The following is a 20,985-nucleotide window of genomic DNA, read 5'->3' on the forward strand; positions in this document are numbered from 1 at the left end:
ATGAAATTATGTGATATGCATAATAATGTACTGAATTTAAAGTTATTCAAGTAATTTGTTTTCCCCAAAAAATGTTATCAATGGAGCTTCAAATAGAGAATTGCAGTGATTTTAAATACAAGTAATTTCTTTCACCTCATAACTTTAAGATGATAAATTGTACTGCATAGTCTTCAAAATGTTAACAAATGCATAAAATGGACTCAAAACAAGTTTTCTTTCCCACTCATATTTATATTTGAATCCTTTTTTCTTCTTACACCCACACAGAATTGTAAACAGTCTTTGCAGGGTTTATATTACACAAACCCATGGTAACTTTATTCCAGTACCTTTATGATTAAGGCCACTTAATCATTTTCTGGAATGAATAAACATAACTTTACTGGGAGGGTGTCAATATTCAAACAAATAACTTGATTTTAAAGAATTTAGATTCAATTTTTTAAAGGTAGAAAAGCTTAATTGGCATGGACCACTTCTAATCAATTGAGTCAATATTTATTAAGCACACTCTAGGGCAAGGCACTATTCCATGTGCTGGTGAAAATAGTAAGGCCCCATCCTTAAAGAATCTAGAATCTACCAAACGGATAAAATAAGCCCACAAATAACGATTAAAAAGTCCAAATGGTATTAATACTATGACAGAAGTACAGTCAAAATACTCTGGCAAACATGGCAAATATCCTTGGCTAGCTGTCCAATAGCTTTCCTCACCACTCCTTTCCTGTTGGCAGAGCTGGAATCTATCCCAGCATTCAGCCACAGTTTCCAAATCAAAATTCAGATATGCAGTGTGATAATACAGTGGAATGTTTCAAACCAGAGACATGCATTAACTGGTAATTATACTCTATACTTGCACTGTCAAATATGGTAGCCCTGTCCTATGTGGCTATTTAAATGTAAATAAATTAAAATTAAATAAAACTTAAAATTCAATTCCTTAGTCATAGTAGACACATTTTAAGTGCTAAGTAGTCACATGAGGCTAATGGCTACCATACTGGACAACAGAGATACAGAATATTTCCATCACCACTCAGTTTTATCAGACAGCATTGCTCTATGTACTACTTCTTGAAGTTGAAAAATAATTCTTATTAATTCAAATATTTTAAACAAAAGATGAAACAAAACAGATTTGCTGGTTGAAACTGAAAATCTCAACTACCCACAGCAAGTTGTTCCCCAAGCATGCCAGTAATCCTGATCTTGTATGAGAATTTTCTAAGAACTGTAGATGTGCCATTCTTTTCCTCAGGCCAAACTTCACATACTAAAATGGTTTCTCCTCTAGTTTTCATTTAGAACAGATAAATCCAGAGTTCAGGTGTATCCAGACTTCAGAAGATATTTACATTCTTTTCTATTTTGTGGTTCAAACTAATAGTGCAACATAACATAGAGGCAGGCACACATTCATGTTACACACACTCACATACCCATAATCACGCATGCCTTCTGGGTTTACCTGTAGTAAAAAGACACATGTGGAGACATGTGCCATTTGAGTAACTTGAAATTTTAAATAAAACTTCTTTCCATTACAATCATTTAGAGAATGATTATGTGGTTGTGGTATTCATTATCACCACCAAGACATACTACAGTTCTTCCAAAACAAAAATTATATCAAGAAAAAAATGATCAAGCTGTGCATTTCATTTGCAAGCAATGTCAAGTTTACCACCTCCTTTCTCAATTCCACACAAAATAAAAATACAGACTTTTCTCTAAATCTGAAGTTCTTCCTTTGGTAGTAAACAATAGCTGAAACTACCAAAATTGAGTTTAAGGCCAAGACTTTTAAAAAGAAAATAAATTAGTAGACAACTGTATTAATTGAGAAAAAATAACCCAAGAGATCCTGCTATGAACAGCTTAACATGAGACTAACAAGAGAAAAATGACTTCAACCAATTTCCTACATTTCCAGAACACAGTAGCATTTAGTAGTACTCCACATTGCTTTAATAAAATAGTCATCAGCTTATGTCTGTTGTGAAATTCTTGTTAGCTGGAGTTTTTACTTATTTTTGCGATTTGGCTTTCAATTCCTTTTGCCCCTATTTGATCTGGAGCCTTATCAGCAAGGGCCATAGGCTGACATTTAGATACTAAAAAATACATCCCTGTTGGGAAAAGTCCATGCTGGCCTCATTTGAAACACCTGACTCTTCCAGATGATAAATAATTATGGAGGAATAAGATTGGGCTGGGAATCGTGAGGAGTTGAAGAGAGAAGAAAGGAGCGATCATTTGGGTTCAAAACATTTACCTCAATAAATCACACTTGAATCCTCTATCACAAAATCTAAATCAATAAATCCCATTTGCAAATATCATTGTCCTATGGTCAACAAAAAACACCATAGCACCCAGAATTCACTTTACTTTTAATTTAAAAAATGAACAATACTAAAATCTCAATTCCTTCGAACAGCCAAATTTTGTTTGCCTCTCCAAATAATTTTCCATGCTTCATATTTGGCCATGGAACATGCAGGCTCTGGGGGTGTCAGTTTAGTGTCTACAGAAGCACAAAGATGGCTTTCCAGTGTGGTGGTAGGGGGTGCAGCCTCCATAACCAAACCATTTGATTCACAGTCATGACCACTGCCTATCTGCTGTGGAAACTTGGACAATTTTTTTGGCCTCTCTATGGCTCAGTACACCCGTCTATAAAATGTACTAATATCATGCTCTGAGTCTTTTCATGTTAATGAGTCCTAAGCTCAATAAATGTTGGCTACAATTCTTATGATGAGAAAGAGAACTTTGTCCTGCCTCTGTAGACTCCCAAAGAGAACACTACCCAGTTGGAAGCAGGAGTGATACAAAATTTAGATATGACATAGAAGTTTTTGATGCCACAGGCACTGAAGTACATCATGTTTGTCTTTTTTTTTTTTTTTTTTTTTTGAGACAGAGTCTAGCTCTGTCACCCAGGCTGGAGAGCAGTGGTATGATCTTGGCTCACTGCAACTTCCACCTCCTGGGTTCAAGCGATCCTCTAGCCTCAGCCTCCCAAGTAACTGGGATTACAAGAGTGAGCAACCACACCCAGCTAATTTTTGTATTTTTAGTAGAAACGGGTTTTCACCATGTTGGCCAGATTGGTCTTGAACTCCTGACCTCAAGTGATCTGCCCACCTCAGCCTCCCAAAGTGCTAGGATTACAGGTGTGAGCCACCGTGCCCGGCCCATGTCTGTCATTTATCAGTGCATCACTCTGACAATGTAGCCACCTGATCTGATTGCGACCCAACCCTTCAATGATCTTTGCCTTCTCCTACCTGATATCCCCAGACACTGTTCTTTGCTGCCTCCAAGACAAGCCTTCATCCTCAATTCACCACTCTGAGGGTAACAGGAGAGCAACACCAGGCAAGTGTCATAGGGGCACTCCGCTAGATGGAGGCTAGAACTTGAGACCACCTCTCTCTGCATGTCTTCCTTTTACCTTCTTTCTAGGGCTGAGCCTTTGTGTACAGTGACTCCCAACTCAGACCCTTCCCTTGTCACTCTGGCATTGGCACAGTTCAGCTAATTCCATTTTATAAGGATTTTTCTTTCTTTCTTTCTTTCTTTCTTTCTTTCTTTTTTTTTTTTTTTTTTTGAGACAGAGTCTCGCTCTGTCGCCAGGCTGGAGTGCAGTGGCGCAATCTCGGCTCACTGCAATCACTGCCTCCCGGGTTCAAGCGATTCCCCTGCCTCAGCCTCCTGAGTAGCTGGGACTACAGCCGGGCACCAGCATGCCCGGCTAATTTTTTGTATTTTAGTAGAGACAGGGTTTCACCATGTTGGCCAGAATTGTCTTGATCTCCTGACCTCGTGATCCGCCCGCCTCAGCCACCCAAAGTGCTGGGATCACAGGCGTGAGTCACTGCACCCGGCCTTTACCAAACCGCTTTCCTCTAGATGAGTGGTTCTTAACCAGGTATAGTTGTGTCTCCTAGGGGACCTTTGGCAATGTCTGGAGTCACAACAGGGAGCTAAACAAATCAAAACAGCTCGGGGAGTGGTAGGGGTGTTAAGGAGAATTTGCAAAATAAAGAAAGTGTTGTCCGGTGATTAAGTCAGCTAATGTCTCTAAATCAAAACTATCCTGTTAAAAGTCCAGATTTCACCACTATACAATATATCCACGTAAGAAAGTATGTCTACCCTCTATATCTATAAAATAAAAAGTAAATTAAAACATATTTTTTAAAAACCATCCGACAGATGTTAGAATAGTTATTTGCTTCTTCAGAACTTACTTAGAAGTGAGTTTGTTATTTGTTTCTTGGGAGGTTACAAAGAAGCTTGTCTCCTGTGAGTTAATTTTTCCTGCTTATTTGACCTTCCAAAGATGTGCTAAGGAGTTAATTGTAAATCAGTCTGAAGAACCTCTAAAAGTGATTGTGTCTGAGTGATAAAGAGGAGAAAAATAATCAATTTAGCCATGAGTATAACTACTGAATTCAAGGTTATTCAATTAGTCTGGGACAAATTCTGTTCTGAGATTTGCTTGGATCTGGCAGAATAATGAGAAATTAGTGGTTCCATCTATAAAGTGGGCAGTAATTTAAGATGCCTTAATTCTCATGATTTTCAGAACCACCACTTTCCAAAAGAATGATTCGATTAAGAAGTTTTTGCTACAAAATTGTTATGGAATAAAACCCCTACAGCCATGGAGATTATAAAGCAGTGTATTGTAAAGAGAGGAGATAATTAAGCACCGACCTTGGGCAGCTGAGAATATCTGACAGACCCAGGCCATCGAACACCCTATCTGTCCAAATAACCAACTCAAGGCACTTCTGAAGTGAGGATCTCCCTGCCTCCTTGCTGCTGTATCCCAAACATCCGGGAGCAGCCATCAGTGACCGTCACCTCAATGCCACCTCTTACAGAAATCTTCTCTCACTGCTCTACGTTGGCTGGCACTCCTGGAAGTGAGGTTCCCCTGTCTCCTTGCTCCCATATCCACACATCTGGGAGCAGCCATCAATGACCATCATCTCAATGCCACCTCTTCTAGAAACCTCTCTTGCTGGTCCACAGGGCTGGAGTGCACAGGCTCAGAGGTTTCCCAGGATATGTTGACCATGCCTCTCTTTCAAACAACTGCTTCTTTCTACTTTTTGTCTCCCCACTAGCTGGGGAGCTCCTTGAGGCAGATTTAGAAAAATACTTGGAAATCGGTTAGTATGTTTAATATCTGCTCAATGAGCCATCATTAGCATTAAACACCCAGGATGCTGTAATATAAAAGTAATGATAATAATAATACTGAACATTTACTGGGCTCATTATATTTCAGGCACTATTCTAAGCACATGACATGTATTAGCTCATTTAATTATCACAACATTATAGAATTGTCTCTATCACCAATTTACAAATAAGGGGTTGTTTGAACTTTAAATTTTAACAAGAAATTAGGCTCTTTTAAACACACACACACATACACACACACACACACTGCCCCATCTTTTATGAGTACCATTTGAAAGATAAACTAATTCGTTATCTGCCTCTAGGATTCTAATTAAATAACCTATAGCTATTTTTAATGGCAAATGTAAATTCAACTCCATTAGAGTGATGAAGCTTGTCTCCTTCTGTGACTTAATTTTTCCTGCCCATTTGTCCTCCCAAAAATATACTAGAGAGCAAACTGTAACTCAAAATGAAGAATCCCTAACTCAATAAATGCTTTGTAGTTGCATGAGGGGGTTGCCTCTTGTGCTAAACTGCCAAAGATAGAGAGGAGACAGCAACAAACATGGGCAAGTATCCCCTATGCTAGGACAACATTGCCATAGCAACCAGGGTAAGACCATCTATCCCAGCTTTGAGTGTGAACCTGCTCATGGATAGTCCTCATGCCTTCTCTAGTTCCAAAGGATGGAATGAAAACAAATAAATGAAAGTACAGTGCTTGTAGAAACCAGAAGGCTTTGTCTTTCTCTCACTGATTAGGTCAATAAAATAATCATGTGTTTTAGGAGACCCAGGCCTTAGCCCTCCTCTATCTTCCTTCTCAGACATCCCACTGAACACACGCTCAACACATACAGAAAGCCCATTTTAAGCAGCATTCTGAAATTCACTGAGAATGACCAGAATAATAAAGCTACTGATATATCCCTACCACGACATTGAAATAGAAGTAATTGACTTGCATACTCTCTCTACCTGGCATCTAATGCCCAGATTAAAATAGATGACAAAGTTCAAATATCCCAGTAGCTTCCTGCATTGCAGCCTCTACAAATGTTAGCTATCAAGGCAGTAGTCCAAACTGGCTCCTTCCATAGGGTCCTAACTAGGGAAGGAAATGTTTGCAAATTTGCACAGCTGCATGCAATAACAAATTCAGGCTCTGCAGGTTTACAAAATCCCATCTTCTCCCCGTGACTAGGAACTTAGGATCAACTTGGTTTCTACAAATGATTTTTCTTAATCTGGAAATAGGTACAATGGAGCAACTTCAAAATCTGTTTAAGACAGTTGTCAATTTTTAAAGTGCTTATTAAACATTGCTAAAATGTGCAGTTTTTATCAGCAGGATTTACAATGACACTTGGAAAGCAATGGGATTTACTGCTTTTGTGGCTTTTTTCGCCCATTCTGGTAGTGAAAAAAATGTTCCCAATAAATAGTAATAGATATCCAAAAATCTGTAATCACCACATTAGTTTATTTGATAATTGCTATTACTATAAATAATCAGAATCACAATAAAAAGTCTATGCCTACAAAACGAAATCACTCAACAAACTGTAAATAATCATAATCTAAGAGCAGCAAATTTTCTTCAAAAGCAACTTGGATTTAACAAACTAAATAATTCATATATATTTAAATTAGTTTATACCTATGGTGGCATGTGCACATGATAGAGAGAGGAAGAAATCTGCAAGTGAATTGATGTGGTCTGACCACATTGTTTAAGGTAATAGATCACCATTCTGCAGAAAAGCCAACGATCTTACTTTCTTGATGTTAAAACACAATTCACCAAATAAACCAATATGAGTTTAGGAAGGATTCAAAGCAGCTTTTACTTGTAGCTATATGAAACCACCGAGTATTTAATTAGACTCTGTGAACACTTTGGTAACATTCTAAATTTTCTGAAAAGATAAGTTTTAAGGTTCTTTCTATTAAATCATTAAAAACAAGACACTGGAATCATTAAAAAAAATAAAACTTGCACCAGATGCTACCTTTGTTGTATGAAAACAACAAAACCAGTTTTCTGAACCAGCCATCTGTCTTTGCTGTATGGAGCGGCCACAGGACAGAGTTGAACCACATTTTGTGGTTCCATATTAATACCCTAATCACTTATCAATGTTATAGAATCCTGATCCTTCATCATACTAAGGAAAAGGGCAACCTATGCCCTTGTCCCCAATCATCAGTCATTATATAGTACCCAACGATTGAGACCCAAAGAGAGGCTCCATAGCAATGATGTTTTGGCTCAGTTCTGTCCTGGATTAGTCTGGTGACCCTGGCAATGCCTGATTCACTCTGAACTTCAGTTTCCTTACCTCTAGCACAAAAACACTGGACTGGAAGATCACTAAGACCTATGCAACAGTAACATTATAAGCCAATGTGCATGTTAAAGTCAAATTCCATTGGTTTTCAAATACTGAGAAAATAGCCAAAAGGAATGGTGCAGAAAAAATGGTGGGTCCCTACTACGATTTGCTCTGAACTTTCAATAAAAATGTAAATGTCTTGGCAAGGGTATGTAATATTCCAATAAGCCTGGTTTGAAGACTCTGAATTTACTCTTAAGGCAACAGGCAGAGATAGTCTGACTCTCATTTGAACCACCTGAGCTTTGATGTTAAAAGAGACTCAAGTGCCAGGACACACTGAGCAAATCCCTTCAATGCTATTGCTTCTCTCCTTTCCTGCCTATATTCACCTTTTCCAGATGCTGCTCTGGGATTATTACTCCATGGAATCTTTCATTTCTTCCTGGCTTGGGTCCTATCTTGCTTCTAGCAGTAGGCATGAAACACGGAGCCTGAAATACACACACCCTATCTTCTTACCTCTCCAGGGTTCTTACATCTCAGCAATAGCAGCAGCTCTAGGCAGTAGCGAGCCCCCATGCTCCCAACGCAGAGCCCCTGTGCAGTGTGGGAACAGAGAAGGAGACAGGAGGCAGGGAGGGACACTGCTCAAAGCGCTAGAGGAGCTGGCTGGGCAGCCTTCCTGTCTGGAATGCACAACTAGAGGCTCTCGGAGGGAGAGAGCCTTGGGTCACTGTGATCCTCTGAGTCAGACACCCTGGGGAGCTCTTAGTTCTGAAAGTCCTCCCTAGGCACAGAAGGCTGAGAGCCCCCAAGCATCCACTAGGAAGAAAAGTGTAAAAGTTAAAAAGTTGAGATAAATGAGATAGACATATGCCAGCTTACAGTAGATTGTAGAAATGCAGTATGAATGCTGGAGGAACAAATCATTTGAATAAAATGCTCACTCACATATCTGATGAGAGACTTGTATCCAGAATCTGAAGAACTCTTACAATTCAATAATAAAAAGACAACCTAATTGAAAATAAGAAAAAAAATCTGAATAAATACTTCTCGGAAGAAGATATACAAATGGCTGATAAGCATATGAAAAGATGCTTGATATCATTAGCCATCGGGGAAATGCAAATCAAAATCACAGTGAGGCTCATGCCGGTAATCCCAGCATTTTGAGAGGCCAAGACGGGCAGATCACTTGAGCTCAGGAGTTCAAGATCAACCTGTGCAATATGGCAAAACCTTGTCTGTACACAAAATACAAAAAAAGAAAAAAATAGCCTGGTGTGGTGGTGCATGCCCGTAGTTCCTGCTACTTGGGAGGCTGAAGTGGGAAGATCACCTGAGCCCAGGAAGGTCGAGGCTGAAATGAGCTGTGATTGTGCCGCTGCATTCCAACCTAAGTGACAGAGTGAGACCCTATCTCAAAACAAACAAACAAACCCCAAAAAAACCAAAAAAACAAAACAAAACAAAACAAAAAAATCACAGTGAGCTATCACATCATGCCCACTAGGATAGCTTTAAAAAAAAGTGTTGGTAAAGATGTGGAGCCCTTACATACTGCTGGTGAGAATGTTTCTCCAAATGTTAAACATACATTTGCCATTATACTCAGCAATTCAACTTTTAGTTATATACTCAAGAAATACGGACATGAAAAACACGTAAGTCTACACAAAAACTTGCATATGAATGTTCATAACAGCATTATTCATAATAGTCAAACAGTCAAAACAACCCAAATAATCCATCAACAGATGAAGGAATAAACAAAACGTGTCATATCCCTACAATAGAATATTATTCAGCCACAAAAAAGAATGAAGTACTGATAAATACTACAACATGGATGAACCTGGGGGACATTATACTGAGTGAAAAATGCCAGACACAAAAGACCAAAGGAAATACTGGCTCTTATTCCCTTGCAACAATCATTCCCCAATTACACCAGGCTCTTCGGAGGTCACCATTACTCCTGCAAATTTACCTGTGTGGTTTGGCAGAAGCTACAGTGAGAGGAGGCTTCCATCTCAGTGTGGAGCTACAACCACTGGTCCTCAGCACATTCAGACCCTTCTTCTCAGCTTTGCTTCTAGGCCACTGACAAAAATTCTGTTCTGGCTTCATGGTTCAGCCCCACTCCTCCTCGACTCCTTCATTTCTGAGTAGTGGCTCCCTTCTCTCCATGTCTATGGTTCCTATCTGTGAGAGTTTTTTTGGAACTTACAGTTGCTCTTATGTATCAGGTAGTTGGCATCTCCAAAGAGATTAAATGCAACTGAAGCACAATGGACTCTCACACTTCAGTGGGTTTTTCATAACTGAAATTCAGTAATAAATTGTGACCCTCTGCCTTTTTTGCAGGGAAAGGATATACTTTTTTGAGCACTTAAACAAAAAAATTAGGGTATTGCCTCTAGGGGCCATTGTGCATTTTCACTATTATAAGTAAAAATGAAATTAGAAGGTGATGTCAATGAAGGAAGCAGTCCAATGAAGAGACTGCCACTGTGGTCATTGGGTTAAAGGTTGACATTCTTATGTAATTTTATCATCCACTAAGAGAAATACATTAGAGTTACTGACATTTTAATTATTAATTTTATTTCTTCTTCTTTTTTGCTTGTTTCCATATCCTTCATCTTTCCAAACTATTCCTGGGTACAATGGACAAATGCCCTTGAACGTTATTTTCTTAATAATAACTAGTTCTATCCTGTGTCATGCTCAAGGTTTAGTTCGATCAGTGCATTCTGCTAACAGGACAAAAGTCTCAAAAGAAAGATTTGCTACAACACACAGTTTCTGGAGTCACATTTTTGGCCAATATGTAACTTTTGCTTATTCTGGGTTTGTCTTAAAAATCTGAACCTTTAAACCCTTGAAAGTATCCATTTTTAAAGGTTGATGCCATTGCCTTCTGAAAAATGTCGATGGAAGTGTGGAGGAGAAGGCTTCCTGTCTAAGGATAACAAAGCTGCAAATGAATGTTCCCCAAAGGGCCAGCTGTGTTCATTTTGTACTGAAATGTCCATACAGGCTGATTCTGAAACACACTCGAGTGTTGTGGGTAATAGATGTCAAAAAATAAAACTCAGGCACATGCCATGCTATGTTACTTTTTAAGGGAAAAAAGTGGGGGGAAATCAAAGGGTTTAACAATTTTATTCATTGGCTTACATTCAGCGACTCCGAAAATTTGGCCACTACTCAGGTTTGCAAATTTCTATGGAAAATGAACTGTGTTTGGCAAGCTCAACGAAATATGAGGCTGATAAAAAAATGTTTCATGCTTTCTCAAGACCTTATGCCACTAACTGTGTGGGATTGGAAAAACTGTTTAAATGTCAATTTAAATACTGTAAATAAATGATTTTCTATATCCATATGAATTAATATAATTCTGTTGATTTCAGGCCATAACTTGAACTAAAGTTTCTTTGAATTTTGATGAGGAAATGTTTCACACACAACACAACACAAACTTCAGATTAAGTAGTTTAGTTCGGTAGAGTTGTTTCAAGAGTCAGAAATGTTAATGCAATACTTTATTTTACACTACGGAGAACTGACTGAAAATTCAATTAACACTAAGGTTTTTACAAAGCAGGTCTTGAACTAAAAAGAATTAGACCCAAAAAGATAAAAACATTATTGTAACAGCCCAAGCCATTATACAAAAAAGACATGGTGGTAAATCCCATTGCAACGTTCAGAACTCTCAAATATTATCTCCAAATCAATCATCTTTGTGTTTTATGGACCCAATTATCCAGCTGCCTTCTTGACCCTTCTACCTGGTGTCTCAGGGTCATCTCAAACTTCCCTTATCCACTAATGAACTCTTGACTTTCTCTTCTGGTAAATGTTTTGGTATCCTACCCTCCCACATCTTTAGAGGTGTTTATAAAGCATTTATCACAAAGCCTGCCTGGTATGCAGCACTCGCTTAATCAACGTTATTGTGGATGATGATGATGATGATGATGATGATTATGATTATGATTATTTTTATCCACCCAATTAGTTGAGCTAGGAACTAAGTCATTTTCTTTATTCTTCTCTTCACCGCATGTTCTACTTTTAATCTATTACCAACTTCTGTCAACTCTGCATCCAAAATAAATCAGGAATCTGACCCTTCCTCTCCATCTTCACTTTCATCACTCCAATTCCAGCCCCCATCATATTTCTCCCAAACAAATTTAGCAGCCTTCTAGACAACCTAGCCATCTGCTCTTGTCCTTACTCAATTTGTTCATGGGGGAAATAACAGTAATCTTCTTAAAGACAATTATTCATTTTGAGACATATATAGAGCATATCACATATTTATTAAATCTGCTAAACAACCTTATGAGGTAGGTACTGTTATTACTTCTATTTTACAATGAAGAACTGAGTAAAGAGACATTGGAACATGCTCAACTTTACTCTGCCTCTAAGAGGCAAAGCCAGAATTCCTGCCTGGGCAGTCTGGCTCCAGAGTTATGTGTTCAACTGCTACACAAAGTACCACACCATATCCAACCTTTAAAAAATAACAAACAGGCAAGCAAAGATCATCAATGGGCTTCCATTGCACTTAGAATAAAATCCATCCACATAGAACCTGCTTATGTCAAAGGATCTGGACCAACTTCCTTAGCCTCACCTTTCATGCCTCCTCTCTTTCCTCCTGTTCTTCAAACACTCATGGACAAGGAAAGCTGGGTCCTGATTAGGGGTTTCTGCCTGTGCTGTTTCCTGTGCTTGAACTAACTGCTTTCCTAAGGCGTCAGTCACAGGGTTGGCTCCTCCTTTTTCGGGTTTCTGCTTAAATATCATCTGCTCAAAAAGTCTTCCTTGACTTCCCCAATCTGATGTTAATGTTTCCTGGCTTCTTGATCTCAACACACTGTTGATTTTCTTCTTAGCACTTATCTCAAACTATAATTGATTTTACTTGTTTGTGCATTTGTCTGTTGGCTGCCTCTCTTACTGGGCTAGAGGCTTCACAATTAGAAAGATTGTTTATCACTGTATTTTTATAATATAGCATCATGCTAAGATGCTAGATTTAGGTGCTGAGAATTTTGATAAATGACTGAAGGAAGACAAGTATGCTTTGGTGATATGAAGCATCCCCACATAGACCTTAGATTCTCCAAGTGTGGGCAAAAGATCAAATATAGAGTCACCTGGGGTTGCTTTTTGTCAAAAGTAGAGTTCCGGGAACTCTGAGCTATTTTAAGCACTTACTTTTGAGGTTCATCTCCTTATATTATCAAGAATTTTTACAATTTTGATTTTGACATGATTTGGCAATAAGTAATTCATTGGATTCTCATTTGGCTGTGATTTTTAAAGTAATTATTGTGCGTGTTCAGGAATACTTATTAAGAGAACAAAATGTACATTACAAATTGTTTTTACATGTGATGAGATTGTTAAAAAATACTAATTGACAATGAAATTGGTAGTTGCTATGTTTATATATATATAGGTAAGTATTTACATCATTACTTTGGAAGTCAATAATTTCCTTTTCAGCTTGCAGAAATCTGTATGAGCTCCTGAATGGCTTGTGGATCCTCTGCCCTGTAATCAGATAATGGTGTGGGATGGATGAAATGGACCAGCTGGAGTCCAGTCCCAAATTGATCACAACAGAACTTCTGAGGTCAAGAAATCTGCATTTTAAGAAACTTTCCAAGAAACTCTTATGCAAAATAAAATTTGAAAACTATTTTTCTCATAGCTAGGTGTATGTTATTTTAGAAAAATTTACAATAGATATCCAGTGTTCACTCTTTAAACTTGTGGTTGAATTCTGAGAAATTCAAGATAATGTCCCACAAAAAGGGAAAACATTTTGCTAAGGATAATGGCCTCCACCTCCATCCATGTCCCCACAAAATATATGATCTCATTCTTTTTTATGGCTGCATGGTATTCCATGATATATATCCTTAGCAAACTAACACAGGAACAGAAAAAACTAAATACTGAGTGTTCTCACTTATAAGTGGGAGCTAAATGATGAGAAAACATGGACACATGGAGGGGAACAACACACACTGGGGACCTCTCAGAAGGTAGAGGGTGGGAGGAGGGACAGGATCAGGAAAAATAACTAATGGGTACTAGGATTAATACCCGGGTAAGGAAATAATCTGTAGAACAAAACCGCATGATACAGGTTTACCTATGTAACAAACCTTCACTTGTACCCCTGAACTTAAAAGTTAAAAAACAGAAAACATAAAAATATTGATAAGATCACCAAGTGTCCATAAATGCAAATTATCAATAATCGTTCTGGTGAAATAAATCATCTCTGAAAAATATATTTTGTTAGCCTGCATGTACAGATTGAGAGAAGGGACAGGCATTTCTCACCCTGGAGGGGCAGGATGAACCATTTGCCCAGATGGAAAAAAAAGCAAGGTAAGTTCCTTAGCCCATAGCTTGGCTATGTTTTAGATTAGCTGAGGCCAGGCGTGGTGGCTCAAGCCTGTAATCCCAGCACTTTGGGAGGCCGAGACGCGCGGATCACAAGGACAGGAGATCGAGACCATCCTGGCTAACACAGTGAAACCCCGTCTCTACTAAAAAATACAAAAAACTAGCCGGGCGAGGTGGTGGGCGCCTGTTGTCCCAGCTACTAGGGAGGCTGAGGCAGGAGAATCACTTGAACCCGGGAGGCGGAGCTTGCAGTGAGCTGAGATCCAGCCACTGCACTCCAGCCTGGGTGACAGAGTGAGACTCCGTCTCAAAAAAAAAAAAAAAAAAAAAAAAAAAAAATTAAAAAAAAATTAAAAAATTAGATTAGCTGACCCCAACCTTTTTTGGCACCAGGGACCGGTTTTGTGGAAGACAATTTTTCCACAGACAGTGCAGCAGGGATGGTTTCCGCATGAAACTGTTCCACTTCAGATAATCAGGCATTAGTTATATTCTCATAAAGAGCTTGCAACCTAGATCCCTCACCTGCACAGTTCACAATAGGGTTCGTGCGCTTATGAGACTCTAATGAATGCCACCACTGATCTGGCGGGCGGCGGAGCACCGGCAGTAATGCTCACTCACTCGCTGCTCACCTCCTGCTATGCGGTCCCATTTTTAATAGGCCATGGACTGGTACTGGTCTGCGGCCTGGGAGTCGGGAACCCCTGTTTTAGATGACAAGTGGATAATGTTAAGAAAATTAATAATTGACGGCAGGAAGAGGCTTCCTGGCTTACTCAAAAGACAAAGAAGGCTGTTTTTTTCTCTTTTAGGGAAAGAAACCCAAGTTCCAGAATTTGAAAGAGTTTAAGTTAAAAACAAAAACAAAACAACCAGCCATGTTTTTGACGTCAATTAACAAATGTGACACTAAGCTTTGTGGATGCCACACTCTCTTGAGTGTCTATCACCTCTCTGAATGTAACATAATGTTGGAATTCACCATGGCTCTGTTCTTGGATCTCCTTTATTTTTCATCTGCAATTCCTCTTTGGTGATTTTAACAACCTTATATCTTTGAATGACATCTATGCACTGATAGTTACCTACTTTACATCTCCAACTAGGACATTTTTTTCTTGAATTCCCTGAGTTCTTCAACTTCTTCTCAATATTCTTCTCTATAGTATTCCCCATTTAAGTCAATAGCAACTCAATTTTTCCAGTAGATCAGGCCAAAACTTCTACTCTGTATCACCAATGGGTCCATTTCATAATCCATAGTCAATCTGTTAGTAATTCTTGTTGGCTATGCCTTCAAAATATGTCAGAATCTGACCTCTCTTCTCATAATTTCAATGGTTCCATCTTGGTCCAAGCTAACATCATCTCTCACTTGGATTGCGAATGACTCAGTAAAGACACAGGTTCTGCAAAGCCCTTCTTTAAAGTAGTCATCTCTCCTGGTTGAAGGTAATTTCTCTTGGGAAAATCCAGATTGTCAATAAGCCACTTCCAGTCATACCCTTTTCTAGAAAGATATTAATGCAGATAACCCAGAAAAAAATACAGGTGAAGAAACACTTCCCCAAATCCCACAGAAAGGATTTAAATTGCTATGGAGAGTATGTTTATTCTTCAGCAGTTCACAGGATTTTTAAAAAATTAACAAACAGAAATTGTACATATTTATTGTGTACAAGATGATGTCCTGACATACATATCCAATTGTGAAATGACGTCATTGAACTAATTAACATATGCATTACCTACATAGCTATCACTTTTTGTGGTGAGAATACTTAAAATCTACTGTTAGTGATTTTCAAAATAAAATACATTGCTATTAATTATAGTAACCCTGTTGTACAATAGATCTCTTGAACTTATTTCTTTTGTCTAAGTAAAATTTTGTATCCTTTGACCAACATCTCTCCAACCCCCAGCCCCACCCCCACGTTCTGGAAAGCACCATTTTAGTCTCTGCACCTATGAGTTCAACTTTTTTAGATTCCACATGTAAGTGAGAAAGTGCAGTATTTGTCTTTGCTTTCTGTGCCTGGCTTATTTCATTTAACACAATGTCCTCCAGATTCATCCATGTTGTTGCAAATAACAGGAATTCCTTCTTTTTTTAGGGCTGAATAGTAATGATGCCTGAATTCCCCTCTCTTGCTAATAACAAAATAGTACTATTATATGATGGGCATTTATTGTTTTGGTAGATAGTGTATAGCATGGACATTCCACGTGCATTTGGGGGCTCAGTGAGCTGATCTTGGTAACACTGTTCCCTGCCCATGATTGATCTCAGAACCCAGGCCTAAAGCCTTCTATACTGTAGGCAGCAGCATGTGAGGGAAATGTGGCTGGAAGCCTTTGGAAATGTTTCCTAGAATGTAAGTGAGAGTTATAGGCAAAGGAAACCTTTCTTCTTCTATGCCAGAGTTACCCAGCACTATTGACATTTTGGGTTGGATCATTCTCTCTTGTGGAGCTGTCCTGCAAACTGAGGATGTTTAGAAGGATCCCTGGCTTTTACTCACTTGATGCCGGTAGCACCTCTCCACTTGTGGCAACCAAAAATGTTTCCAGACTTTGCCAGATGTCCCCTGGGGTGGTCACCCATAGTTGAGAAACACTAGCTTAGACATTGTCATATTTTTCCCCAAACTGCCATAGGTTCTCTTGCTATCAGCCTAGAGGTGACACTTAGAGAGACATAAAATGAAGAGCACTGCAGGAAAAAGATCATGTCACTGGATGAAACCCAACATACTTATTGATTTTGGTGACATAAGCCTCTAAAATTCCTATTTAAGCTAGTTTAAATGGATTTTGCTTTTATTACAAGCCAAGGGCATCAAAGTGATCCAAGGTCTAGCATCACAGACCACTGTACATTGCTTTCTTCCAGGGCATCATACTGCTTGGAGAAATGACCCCAGCCCCACCTTAGATCAGGATTCCATAGTGCAGCTTTACATGAAGGATGGCAAGTAGAATGGCTCATTTTCCTATTTTATAATTATTGCTTATACACTCTTGTTATGGAATTACAGAATTTTAGAGCAGGAAGTAATTTTAGGGAAGAAGAATTAAGCTAAAACCAATGTCTATGTTTATCTTCAAAGGAAGGCCTTCAAAAGAGGATCAAGTCCTCTGCCTCCAAATATTAGGGAAAGTGCCATTATCCACTTCAATACAAATCCTGAGCATGACAAGTCATATTACATCTTGTGTTAAAAGCAAAAGGAAGTATTTTCTTATAGTCACATACCCTTAAATATTCCCTTCTCCATAAATGGAAATTCTATTTGGTTTTAACATCTACATCAATTATCTATTTACAGCAGACTTCCTGTCATTTCCAAAAGCAGAGTTGTCATTTAATTCTACTATCCAGCAATATTGCTTTTAATGTGAAAAATGATGAAAAGATATAGCTGGCATAATTGTTGGCCTTTAAATTCATGGTATAGTGGGGAAAGGAAGAAGATAAAAAATACAATCAATTTATTTTACTTTTATATATATAAATCTGCATTATCTTTGCTTATAACAGCAATTTGAGCTTATAACTAATATAATCAGAAATATAAAAATAAGCAAAATGAATAAAATTAAAACAACCATAATCCCACAATCATTGGGGATAATATTCATTAAGAATATTATCTTAATGGATATTATCTTAATGAATATTATCCCACATTTTTTTGCATATTGAAATTTTCTTCTCAAAAAGTATGATATTATTTTGCAATCTACTATATTTAAAACATCCCATTTTATCAGATATTTAGCTGTTACTTTTTCATCCCCATTGCAAACAGTGCTGCATATGAATAGTTGGCTGAAATTATTAGGTTGGTGCAAAAGTAATTATGGTTTTTGTCTTTACATGGCAAAACCACAATTACTTCTGCACCAATCTAAATAAATTACATATGCTTAGAAACAAAAATGGAAGGATAAAACACAAATGAAGAAATTCTGAAAAATGGACCAAGATGTAGGAAATTGTTGGCCTTAAAATCCTGTGAGGATTCAACTGTTGATCCAATCACCAAAGCAATCAGATCTACCAATGGATAGAACCAGGGCAGACAGCAGCCACTAAGAAGACAGAGGGGAGGGAAGAGCAAACCAGTTTTGCAGTGAAGGAAACCATCCAGGTGGCAGACTTGATGGAGCAAACACTTTAAGTGAACCTAATGGAAAATGGTTCAACAAATGGACCACAAGTAGATTTTCTCAGTTTATAAGTGATAGAGCCATTGCCTAGAGAAAAGAATAGCTTTTATTCAATCATATAATAAGTAAAAGGAAATAATTTGCTCCTCTACAAAAGTCCTGTGATGGTAACTCCACATTTCTATATCTACCTATATCCATCTATCTATCTATATCTCAAAATATCTATATTCATATCTGTATTTGTATTCATATCTGTATTTTTACCCATATCTATACTTGTATTTATGTATGTATGTGTCATTGTACCCACATATCTTGCCAGCCATCCAACCATCCATCCATCTACATAGAAGTGGTTCTTAAACTGGAGTACGCATCAGAATCCCTTAGAGGGCTTGTTAAAACACAAGGGCTTGTTACTAGGCCCCATCCCCAGAGTTTCTGATTCAGTAGGTCTTCAACAGGGCCTGATAATTCGCATTTCTAATGTTTCAGGGTGATGCAGCTGCTGCTGGTTCCAGGATTACACTTTGAGAACTGCTGCTTACACCTATACCCCTCTCATTCTCTCTTTCTATCTCATTACCAAACTCTAATTTAGTGAACATACAGTTACCCTCACATACTTTGATTCATTATCAATTGTCAATATACATCATAGTATTAAATACTACGCAAAATAGACATTATGCTGATTTCAAATTTCTCTCCCCTTAATTTAATAATAAAAGATACAAAAATTATTACCATGTATATTTTTCCTCCCAGGGGAATAGTTAAATTGTGGTACATTTCTTGCTTTTACTTGGTTTTCCCTGTCTTTGGATTTAACTTGATGTATTTACATCTTAATGATTCAGATTTATTTTCCAAACAGTGAGATGAAACAGGGACAACTCAAAGGCAGCTTCATTTTGAAATTGGCCAGGCTTTTGTAAACAAACACTTGACAGAGCAATTTATAATTCTCTAAACAGCTGGGGGGAAAATATCACACAGAAAAGCAGATGTTATTCTCGTAACTTCTTTTTTTCAGGTCTACAATCACCATCTACAGCACCGGATCCATCATATCACTTCAAGTAAATTTTGACTTTGCTAGGTTTCAACCACATTACTCATATTGGAGATGTGAGTCAAAGAATAAAGCTTCTCAGAGACAACTCTGTGGATGCCTCTTCATGTTAGGTTGACAGCTTTTGATTTAAGGGTTCTGTTACCTCATGACTGCAGCATGAAATAGGAACACAGTTCCTCAGATGCCAACCCTAACCTAAACAAAAGCTAGACCTGCATCTCCTCAGGGTCAAGTTAAAGAATATTGGCTATGCTTTCTCAGACCTCAGCGGTTACCAATTACTGGGAGACAAGACATGTATAAAAGGAAATTTAATTGGTAATTTTAATGGATAAACAGCTGCAGGGTTGAGAGAAAGAGAGGTCACTTGTGCTGGTGGAGTTGGGGAACGCTTCATATTCCATGCATTCAGATCTTGAGAAACAAAGGTTATATCTCCAGAAAGCAAAAGGCAGATATTGAAAAGGGAAGCAAATCTTTACAGATGAGGTCACAGCAAAGACAATCTGGAGCCGGGAATTAACATGAGACAAGAGAGGGAATAATCCCAGGGATCATGAATTTCACTACTGAAATGATTATAAATTACAGCCACCTAAAACCTATTGTGAATGGCTTTTATGGTATCAGAACAGAATAGTTAAAGGAATAGGAAAAAAACTTGTGCCCTAACAAAGAAAAGGAAGATGTGTGTTTTGCTCAGTTCAAAGAAAATATCTCTTTATACACACACACACACACACACACACACACAGGTGTATAATATACACACATATATATCTATATAAATGCACACACATATATGTATATATACACACATACACCTATATATACATATATGCATACACATGCTCAGACTTTATGGAATAATTCCAATTATATATAAGTTCTCCTTGTTCCCATTAAACATTCAAAATGCCCCTAGTTGCAAATACTTCAGCAAATAGTCACTGAATAGAAGATGTGGTCAGCCAACATTGAAATAAAGCTGTTACTACAAAGAAAAATATTTTGCAAGAGACAACTCATAGACTACTACAATACAAAAGTCTGCATTTTAAGATCCATAACTGTATATGCATGTAGGTGGTGTTTTTAATGTTAAATACATGCTCAATATTTATTACTTTTTGTAAATTGTGCCATGAAGGAAATTTACTGGAAGAAAAAAAATAGGAGAAATGTTGACCATTTCTAAGTGTTTTTTTTTTTCTTTTTGAGACGGAGTCTTGCTCTGTCGCCCAGGCTGGAGTGCAGTGGCCGGATCTCGGCTCACTGCAAGCTCCGCCTCCCGGGTTTACGCCATTCTCCTGCCTCAGCCTCCCGAGTAGCTGGGACTACAGGCGCCCGCCACCTCGCCCGGCTAGTTTTTTTTTTTTTTTTTTTTTGTATTTTTTTTTTTTTTTGAGACGGAGTCTTGCTCTGTAGCCCGGGCTGGAGTGCAGTGGCCGGATCTCAGCTCACTGCAAGCTCCGCCTCCCGGGTTCACGCCATTCTCCGGCCTCAGCCTCCCGAGTAGCTGGGACTACAGGCGCCCGCCACCTCGCCCGGCTAGTTTTTTGTATTTTTAGTAGAGACGGGGTTTCACGGTGTTAGCCAGGATGGTCTCGATCTCCTGACCTCGTGATCCGCCCGTCTGACGGGGTTTCACCGTGTTAGCCAGGATGGTCTCGATCTCCTGACCTCGTGATCCGCCCGTCTGACAGGGTTTCACCG

General features: G+C 38.4%; 1 protein-coding gene across 3 annotated transcripts in view; it reads right to left on the reverse strand.

Annotated features, from left to right (window-relative positions):
• Window positions 1-20,985, reverse strand: part of ARHGAP6 (Rho GTPase activating protein 6) — a 546,930-nt gene that overhangs the window by 175,907 nt on the left and 350,038 nt on the right. The window lies entirely within an intron of this gene.

The sequence above is a fragment of the Macaca mulatta genome, chromosome X, assembly GCF_049350105.2.
Source record: "Macaca mulatta isolate MMU2019108-1 chromosome X, T2T-MMU8v2.0, whole genome shotgun sequence".
NCBI lineage: Eukaryota > Metazoa > Chordata > Mammalia > Primates > Cercopithecidae > Macaca > Macaca mulatta.